Below are 9533 nucleotides of genomic sequence, written 5' to 3'. Positions count from 1 at the left end.
GTCTTTGCTTATTACTTTGTAGCACTTGAGGATGGATGTACATCACCCAGTGGTCACCTTCATTTTTTTGCACACATCAGTCTCAAACCTCCCCTTCTCAAGTTCTGAAAAATGCAGAATAGCAATTTAAAAAACTCAAGCAAAGCTGAGAGGTCTACCACATGGCAGTTAGTATTCCATACAACACAGTTTGTAAGCAGAAAGTCTCAGACTCTCAGCCACAGCCAGTCCATTACTCACAACATACATGGGGATATATGTGGAGCCTCCGTGACTACAGGGTGTCTGAGCCACTGACTTTGCCATCAAATGCCTGGAACAGCCTGGGCACAGAGCAGTGGCAGCTGTGATGTTGCTACAATAGAAGATGTGGTTGGTCTCCTCCTTACTGGCTAACCCAAGCACGGCCTTTCTACACTCATTAGAATCTGTTTCCACATTAGTTCACGGGCACCCTTCGTTCTCAAGTTTCTTAAGGAAACTATGTCTAGAACAAAAGTCCTGAAGAAGCAATTGGATTCACAACTCATTTTATTCTATAATTATATGGTAGCTAAAATTAGAAAAGTCACATTTATTGCCCTTCTCAGTTTATCAGATTGAGCAACATGGATTTTATTACATAGGACCCCTTGGGTCATTAGCATTTCATAATCATTAACATTTCATTACCCCCATTTTTTTTTCAAAGCACAAAATGTCACTAGAAACACATGTGAAATATTTAGGAATCTTGTATAAAATATACCAAAAAATGAAAAGTATTAGATTTTTCTTTTAAGAGAAAATAATCTCTTACAATGTCTTACTGGTTTCCAAATACACTTTTAAACTCTCAAGTCAATCTTGCCTAATTGAATGGAATTTGCCATCTTTTCACCGCCGTCCAGCATTCATCTCCTTTTTATATTCTTGTATTTATATGGTTGGTTGTGTCTGCAGAGCCAGGAGAATCAGGACATAGGGTTTTATTGTATGTATTTGAGATTATTTGATCAACCACTGCATGTTGTATTAAGGCAAAAAAACACTGGATTTTCTAAATTGTCTGGTAAAACCAGTCATATTCTCGAGGCATTTTTTTTGCCACACTCTCCTTTTTCCAGGAGACTGATTCAGGGACTTATTCACTCTATAGGTGTGCTGATGGCTTCACTACGTACACATCATAAGTTATACACTATACGAAACATCCACTTTATATTCAGACCCAGGCCAGCAGGTTCATAGCCTTTATTTAGCACTGGCGCTTAAAAGGAAACAGAAATCACTGCACTTTTACTGAAACACAACTGCTATTGTATACTGGAAAAGAAATTAAAAATTTTTTCTTTCAGTCAGCATTTTCTGGTAGCGATAATTCTGACCAGGCAGTAAGAGAAATAAAAGTTTCCTTATTTCATGGAAGCATTTTTAATAATACAGGTATGGTCATTTTAAGTGAGTGCAATTTGAGACTAGAATTAACCAGATGATATCTGAGGAAAGTATCAAGGCCCACTCTCTGAGGTTCAGGGATGTGAGAGACTAATGTCCAGTAGTTTATCCCCAAAGAAATGATCTGATTTTCCTCACAGTATCATTTTCTAATAACAACGCATGTACTATATTTATAAACTGTTCAGAAAACCTAACGCAAATCCCCACTGGAGCTGAGAGACTAGAATATGAACAACTGGCACTTTCTGGCCAAGGTTTCTATTAAAGGGCAATGTTAATTCTCTTTCTACATCTTATACATTTTCTGATTATCTCCTTGTTCCCCTGAGATGAGAAGAAAGTTCTAGTCATGAGAAGACGTACATTCATCTTTCCCTGTTACCTTTGACTGGTTAAAAAAAATGTATTTGCCGTCCTCCTCAGAACCGAGCTGGCTTACCTTGGCTTATGTCTTTTATTTGCTCTTTTCTCCCCAGCTTTGCCTTCTTGGTGCCTGTTTTTCCCTTTCTGCCTCTTCTGAGTCATATGTTGACATAATTTGGTGCAAAGCCTGGGGTTTGAAATGACTTGGACACCGAGTCCAGGTACACAGAGATTTTTGTCTGATAACACCACAAACACTCCGCCTGCAGTGTTTCCTACCGTTGAGACATAACATTTTCAAACATCCATTTGCCAAGCAGGTTGGCTCTGAATTCTCCGGCCTGCCCGCGGTTTGTCAGAGCTGGGATGCCTCTCTCTCTTCCTCTGACTTTTGGGCTTAATTCTCACTTTCACCACACGAATAAACAGAGCTTCTTTTTGAAGTGGAGAGTCTAGGAGATTTTTTCTCCCCCGGGCTGTGGAGAGAATTTTTAAAAAATGGACTGCTTTATTCCAAACTTTATTTTTGATGAAATACAACTCATGACACATTTTAGAATAAAAGCGTCTCAAATTTTGAGCTGTTGAAAGTTTGAGTCTGAGGTGCTGTGACAGGTTTTGATCACTCCATAACTTTATTTCCTGTCTTTTCTGTTGCTTCCTAATTACGTATACCTAATAGCATCGTTCCTATTTGATGTTTTCAAATGTGAACTGTGGCGACTTTCTATCCTTAACTAAGTCTCTTCTCCTCCGCCCCACCTCACATTTTTACTAGATCTCTTCAGCTCCATTCACAGTTGATGTATGTAGGTATTAGATACGATGAACGAGAAGGAAGGAAACAGGACAGGGAAAATAAAGGGGTAGAAGGGAAAAACAAAGTGAACGACTAGAAAAGACAATTAAAAGGAGGTGGGCATCAGAGCAATAGGCAGAACGTTTAAAAGGAAAATGGAGTCAGGTTCTTGCTTTAAAATATGGGAAATTTTGCTATGTATAGTTAGACACCTTGGCTTCTTTCATGGAACAAAACAAATAAAACTGATACATTTTCACAAAGAAACTATCTTCATTTTAAGACTGGCAAAGATATGTGAACAAAGAAGAGCTGAGTGTCTCTGTCACACACACAAAACCCTACCCCATCCCCCAACCCCTAACGGAATTAGGTAATCAACCTTTAACCATGTAAGAACAAGTGGTTTCCAAGATAATGATTCTGAGTCAGTAGAATGCCTCTGTCTTTGATTTAGGCCAGACATTGTCTGTTATTTGGTTTTAGACATGTCTTAAGGTCCCTTTTAGGTGTGGTCTCACTGAAGCCAAGAACTTAAGGCAAAAACAGACATGTTTTCTCCCTTTTAATGTTCATGCTGCTTTAGCACCAAAATACACCCAACATCTATGGTCTATGGTGGTGGCCCCTCCATGATCACTTAACTTTAAATAGACAGATGGATAAATAGATGGTACTTTTTCTTACTCAGCACTAGTCAGAAATTTATAAGGTAGCACTTTCCAGTTTGGGGGCCCACACTTTAAGGGAACTCTGAAATTTGGAGAGGATTCAGAAGAGACCATGAATGTTGATGAAAGAGTTGGAAATGGAACTTAAAAGAAAGAGTTAAAGACATCAGAATTGCTTATCTTGGAGAAGGGAAGGAGGTAACCTCATAACAGTCTTGCAGGGTTTGAAGGTATATAATATACATAATGGTTACCAGCTGTTTTCGTTTTCATCAAAGAGAACCAGAGGCCAAGTTCTCACACTGCATAGATCAAATATAGAGAAATGCTTCTTGGTGGTGGCAGTGGTGGCGGTTGCAGTGTTAAAAAGATAAAATGATAACAGCAGAATCTGTAAAAACTTTTGTGGAGTTATTTAAATATAGGATTTTTTTTTTTAGGTCTTATATTTTCCTGGAATTGGAAGATAAAATTTATGTCATGGTTCTTAATGTTGCATTATGATGTATAAATCTATAAGAATAGAAACTTATTTTAAGGAAGAAGGATAGATAAGGGCCAAGAATCACAGAATCTATGATCCAACTTTCCATAGAAAGTAGAATAAAGACAAGGAGACATGATTTCCATAAGGACTTTACATGTAAACTTTTTAGAATGATGCTCTGCTTTCTCCAAAAAATACTGCTGCTACTTGGCATAAGGAAAGGGAATATCAAGAGAGAGCAGAGATGGAAAAAAATATACAATAGATACTAAAATTATGTAGGCGCTAAGACCCTCTGTTAGAATTATACCAGCACAAAGAAGAATCACAGACGTTTTCCTTTTTTTCTTTTTTATTCCAATTGTCTAATTCTTCTAGTGGATTTACTTGTATATAGGTTTGCTTCTGTGCAGAAATCTCTGTGTGAACCAATATGATTTAAACATTTATCCTTTTCCCAGGCCGTAAGAAGCTAATAAATTCAATAATTGAAAAATAAAAATGTCTATCTGCTTTATAGTGGCTTGTCATGTTGGTCATTCGATTATCTCAAAGAAGTCATAAGACTCACCCAGTTCTTTGGAAAATTTCTACTTTTTTTGTTGTACTAATCTCATAGAAACTTAGTCTCTGTTTATCTGTTTTTCAGACTCTGATAGAATGCATCACGCAAGGTGGAATAATTTTTACGTAATGCTAGCAATAGTGGGATTAATTAGTATACTTATCAAGATAGTATTATACTTTCTCATGGTGCAATGCTATATTTTTATGTTCTGGTTTTTATCATACAAATCCATCGTGTCTGGTTTCTCCCGTTCTGTTTCCATCACTAGGCACATTTCTTTATGCTAATAGAACCAAAAATGTTCACATAATTCTCTGAGTAGGCACAGAGAGCTTTGTTTTCAAACTTAGGCAGAAAACAAAGCATCTGCTATGAAAATGTGGTATTTATCATCTCCAGTGGAAATATAACAATACCAAAGGCTTCATATTAAATCACAAGAGAAAATGTTTTGATTTTTGTCTTTCGTATTTCATTCTAGGAAAAGGAATACAGAATATTTGTTTAATATAGTACTGGTTTTGCTTAAAGGACCCCTCTTGAAAGTTATTTAATTGGGGGGGGTGTAAAAATGTTTTTAAACTTGGTTTTGAACATGTTTAAACATTCAGAAAAAGCATGTAAAATGGTATAATGAACCCCATGTACACATCACCCACCATTCAACAATTATCAATGGTCTACATCCTGTTTCATTGTTTCAGCTACTGTCCCTCTTCCCTCCTTTTAAAATCTTTAATGGCATTTAAATACACTAAACTTCCCCTGGGAATCGACAATACTTTTGTCAGTATCTAAAAATATAAGTATCTTTATTAGTCAATATACCCAGACTTTTATACTCATTAACATTTTGCTTCAGAATCCAGTCGGCCCTCCTTATCCACAGATACAGAGGACTGACTCTACTACCCCGTTTAATATAAGGGACCTGAGCATCCTTGAATTCTGGAATGCTCTGGGGGTCCTGGAACCAATCCTGCCTGGATACAGAGGGAAGACTGTAGCCGTTGTATTAGTTTCCTATTGCTGATGTAGCAAATGATTGCAACCTTAGTCACTTGCAACAATGCAGATTTATTACCTTACAGCTCTGGAGGTCAGACATCTGAAACTGGTCTCACTGGGCTAAAAACAGGCTGTGTTATCTTCTGGAGGCTCTAGGGAGAATCTGTTGCTTTTCCTTTTCCAGCTTTTAGAGGCTGCCCACATTCCTTGGTTTATGGCTCCTTTCCATCTTCAAAACCAGCAATTATCAATCAAGTCTTTCTCATATCAACTCACTCTGACCTTCTCTATTCTGTTTCCCTTTTTCTCTTTCAAGGACCCTTGAGATTACGTTGGGCCACCTGGATAATCGCCCCATCTCAAGGTCAGCTAATTAGCAACCTTAATTCCCCTGGCCTATGCAACCTGATAACATTCACCAGTTCCAGGTATTAGGAAATGAACATCTTTAGGGGCCATTATTTTGCCTTCCACACCGGACATATTTTATATTGATTCCTAAATGTGTATTTAAAACTTAAATATACATTTCATGTTAAATATATAACGTAGATTTAACAGTCATAGAGAAATCATAGAGGCATTTTGCCCCATCCAGTGGGTTGGGTCTATCTCTAATTCTGTGGACTGGTGACTTAGCTCACTGTTGAATCTGAATAAACACAGTAGTAATGATCATTTCACAGTTTGTAGACTCAGGTTAAAAAACAACAATAAAAATAACCATTTGGTGGGCAACAGATCAGTTACAGATAGAACAGTTTACAGACAGACTGGGGCTTCTAACTTGGAATCTTAACATTACAATCTATAACTGTACTTATTCCAGAGTATGTCTATAGCTCTGTTGCCTAGGATACCTCAGCCATCTGAAATGTTAGGTACTTTCTCTCTGGATTCTCAATTTTTCTTCTACAGACTGCTCCTGACCCCCATGCCATATGCCCAAACATTCATTTTCCTTCCATTCTGTTCCCTAACACTATGCTCAGTGGGGAGGCCTCTTAGATTTGTCTAACAGTGGAGAGAGATGGTGTGATTGCATTGTTGCCACCAGCAGTAAAGTTGTGGACAGAAAGACTACAGATGTGGAGCAGATGGGTAGAATGATCATTTTTAAAAGCCTGTGTAGATCTCTAATAAAAAGTGACTGTGTTAAATGTTTATATGTTTGGCGCTCATATTATTTAAACAAAATCATCAACTTATTGCTTTTACAATCTACATTATATATTTCACTAAAAGCAATTTATTACTACATTTTTTTCTTTTGAGCTTGGGAGAATGATAGCTTTGTCCCCCCCCTCCAAATTCGAGGTGAATTGGTTTACCTTTTTCCTTTCCTGTTCTAGGTAGATTTTTTTTTTTTTTCTGAAAGGAAGGGAAAACATCTTCTTTGAAAGGGACGTGACCCATGAAGGCAGCCTGAGCATTAGAATTAGATGAAATCCCAGCTCAGCCACTTGAGCTAGTTGATATCTCTGAAACTTTGTTTCTCATATGCAAGATGGAGTTAATATCATTCATAAGATTGCTGTGAAGAAAAGTTGGGATAATGTATACAAAGCAGCTAATGCAGTATCCGGTGCATCAAAGGTCTGCTCTTTTCCTCTTCCTGTGGAGGGTCTATGTCACTAGAAAAACACTTTTAGGACCACATAAATTTATTTTCAAATAAAATTAGTTTTCTGTTTGTGAGTGTCATGTGAAAACGCCTGCATAAGACTTTCACAAAAGTTGTAGGGTATTGTTTAGAGAGGTCTGATTTAAAATTTAGATTATGTGGCATATCATAAAAATCATTTTAGACTGTCTTGGGGCAACTCAAATAAACAGGAAGTCATCAATCCAGGAGATGAAAGTAGGGTTCAGGGGGGTTCTGAATAAGCATCATTTAGGAAAGCCCTGTCACATTTAGTTATAAGCCATAGATGAAAAATAATGGAACATTAGCTCCAAACAGGTCCCTAAATGGAAAGTGACAGGATAGGTGTTCTGCAAAGCAGATGTGATTTGTGACCAAACAGCCATTCACATGGGCATTCATATGGGCAGCTCTTTTGTAGATTTCTCTGGATAGAAGTATAGCCTGAACCTGCTTTTTCATGGATGATGGTTTATGAATGACTGAGTCTTTCAAACAACCCAGGATAACCAGCATGAGTTGTACATTCTCTCTTCAATTTCTCCACTATCCGTAAGTAATAACATCTGTGGTTATGGGCCATTGGGACCTTCCACTGCACGGGAAGAAATGTAGTCTTTTGGGGTGAGAGGAGATACAGAAACAGAAACTAACTAAGAAAAATCTGATGACTAAGCCAGAAGACAGAGAAGAAAACATTTTCTGATAGGGTAAAGATAGTAACTTGGTAACAATCACAAAGTAGTTAAAAAGCTGTTTCCAAGGCTAGGAAAAGACAGCCATTCTACGTGCTGGAGGGAATGTGGAGTTTCAGATTTACTGACATGGAATTGACAGTTTAGGGTTATTTGTGTTTATGGCAAAGAGCTCAGACAGGAAGTCTGTTTACTGCCCGAAGATTTTTTTTTTGTATTAATATGTTCTTTTTAAATTTTTATTTAATATTGGAGTACAGTTGATTCACAATGTTGTGTTAGTTTCAGGTGTAAAGCAAGGTGATTCAGTTATATATATACATGTATCTATTCTTTTTCAAATTCTTTTCCCATTTTGGTTATTACAGAATATTAAGCAGAGTTCCCTGTGCTATACAGTAGGTCCTTGTTGGTTATCTATTTTAAATATAGCAGTGTGTACATGTCAATCCCAAACTCCCAATCTACCCCTCCCCCCATCCTTCCCCCTCTGGTAACCGTAAGTTCGTTCTCTATGTCTATGAGTCTGTTTCTGTTTTGTAAATGAGTTCAATTGTATCATTTTTTTTAGATTCCGCATGTAAGCGATGTTATATGATATTTGTCTTTCTCTGTCTGACTTCACTTAGTATGATCATCTCCAGGTCCATCCATGTTGCTGCAAGTGGCATCATTTCATTCTTTTTTATGGTTGAGTAATGTTCCATTGTATATATGTACCACATCTTCTATATCCATTCATCTGTCGATGGACATTTAGGTTGCTTCCGTGTCTTGGCTATTGTAAACAGCACTGCAGTGAACACTGGGGTACATGTATCCTTTGGAACCATGTTTTTCACCGGATATATGTCCAGGAGTGGGCTAGATCATGTGGTAGCTCTATTTTTAACTTCTTAAGGAACCTCCATACTGTTCTCCATGGTAGCTGTACGAATTTACATTCCCATCAGCAGTGTAGGAGGGTTTCCTTTTCTCCACACCCTCTCCAGCATTTATTGTTTGTAGACTTTTTGATGATGGCCATTCTGACTGGTGAGAGGTGATATCTCATAGTAATTTTGATTTACATTTCTCTAATAATTAGTGACATTGAACAACTTTTCATGTGCCTCTTGTCCATCTGTATTTCTTCTTTGGAGAAATGTCTATTTAGGTCTTCTGCCCATTTATTGATCGGGTTGTTTGTTTTTTTGATATTGAGCTGCATGAGCTGTTTGTAAATTTTGGAGATTAATCCCTTGTCAGTGGCATCATTTGCAAATATTTTCTCCCATTCTGTGGGTTGTCTTTTCATTTTGTTTATGGTTTCCTTTTCTGTGCAAAAGCTTTTGAGTTTAATTTGGTCCCATTTGTCTATTTTTTTAAATTTCCATTACTCTAGGAGACGAATCATAAAAGATATTGCTGCGATTATGTCAAAGAGTGTTCTCTCTAAGAGTTTATAGTATCCAGTCTTACATTTAAGTCTTTAATCCATTTTGAGTTTATTTTTGTGTATGGTGTTAAAGAGTGTTCTAATTTCATTAAAAATCACGATTACTGGCTTCACTGGAAAACAGTAAGATCTGGCCACACAGGGCCCAAATTGCAACATGACAGCAGCTAGCTGAGGAGCAGCCCTCCCCGTTAGGACATGTGCCCATGATTTGCCTCTGTCTGCACCTGCACCACCTGCCCTGGTCCTGTGGACATCTCGGTTGGTGATTTTACTGTGGGCTCCAACAAAGGAGGATGGAAGGATTGGAATATACTTTCCACTCATTGCAGCAGGTGGAAGCTGGTTAGACTCGGATCTAGATCTGAGGAGCTGAGATTGTGCCCTGCCCCAATCAGGGGCCACAGGCCATGGCCCTA

This window comes from Delphinapterus leucas, chromosome 8, assembly GCF_059928025.1.
Source record: "Delphinapterus leucas isolate spDelLeu-1000000601 "Yukka" chromosome 8, BTC_Dleu_Yukka2, whole genome shotgun sequence".
NCBI classification, from domain to species: domain Eukaryota; kingdom Metazoa; phylum Chordata; class Mammalia; order Artiodactyla; family Monodontidae; genus Delphinapterus; species Delphinapterus leucas.
Note: the sequence above shows the minus strand (reverse complement) of the source record.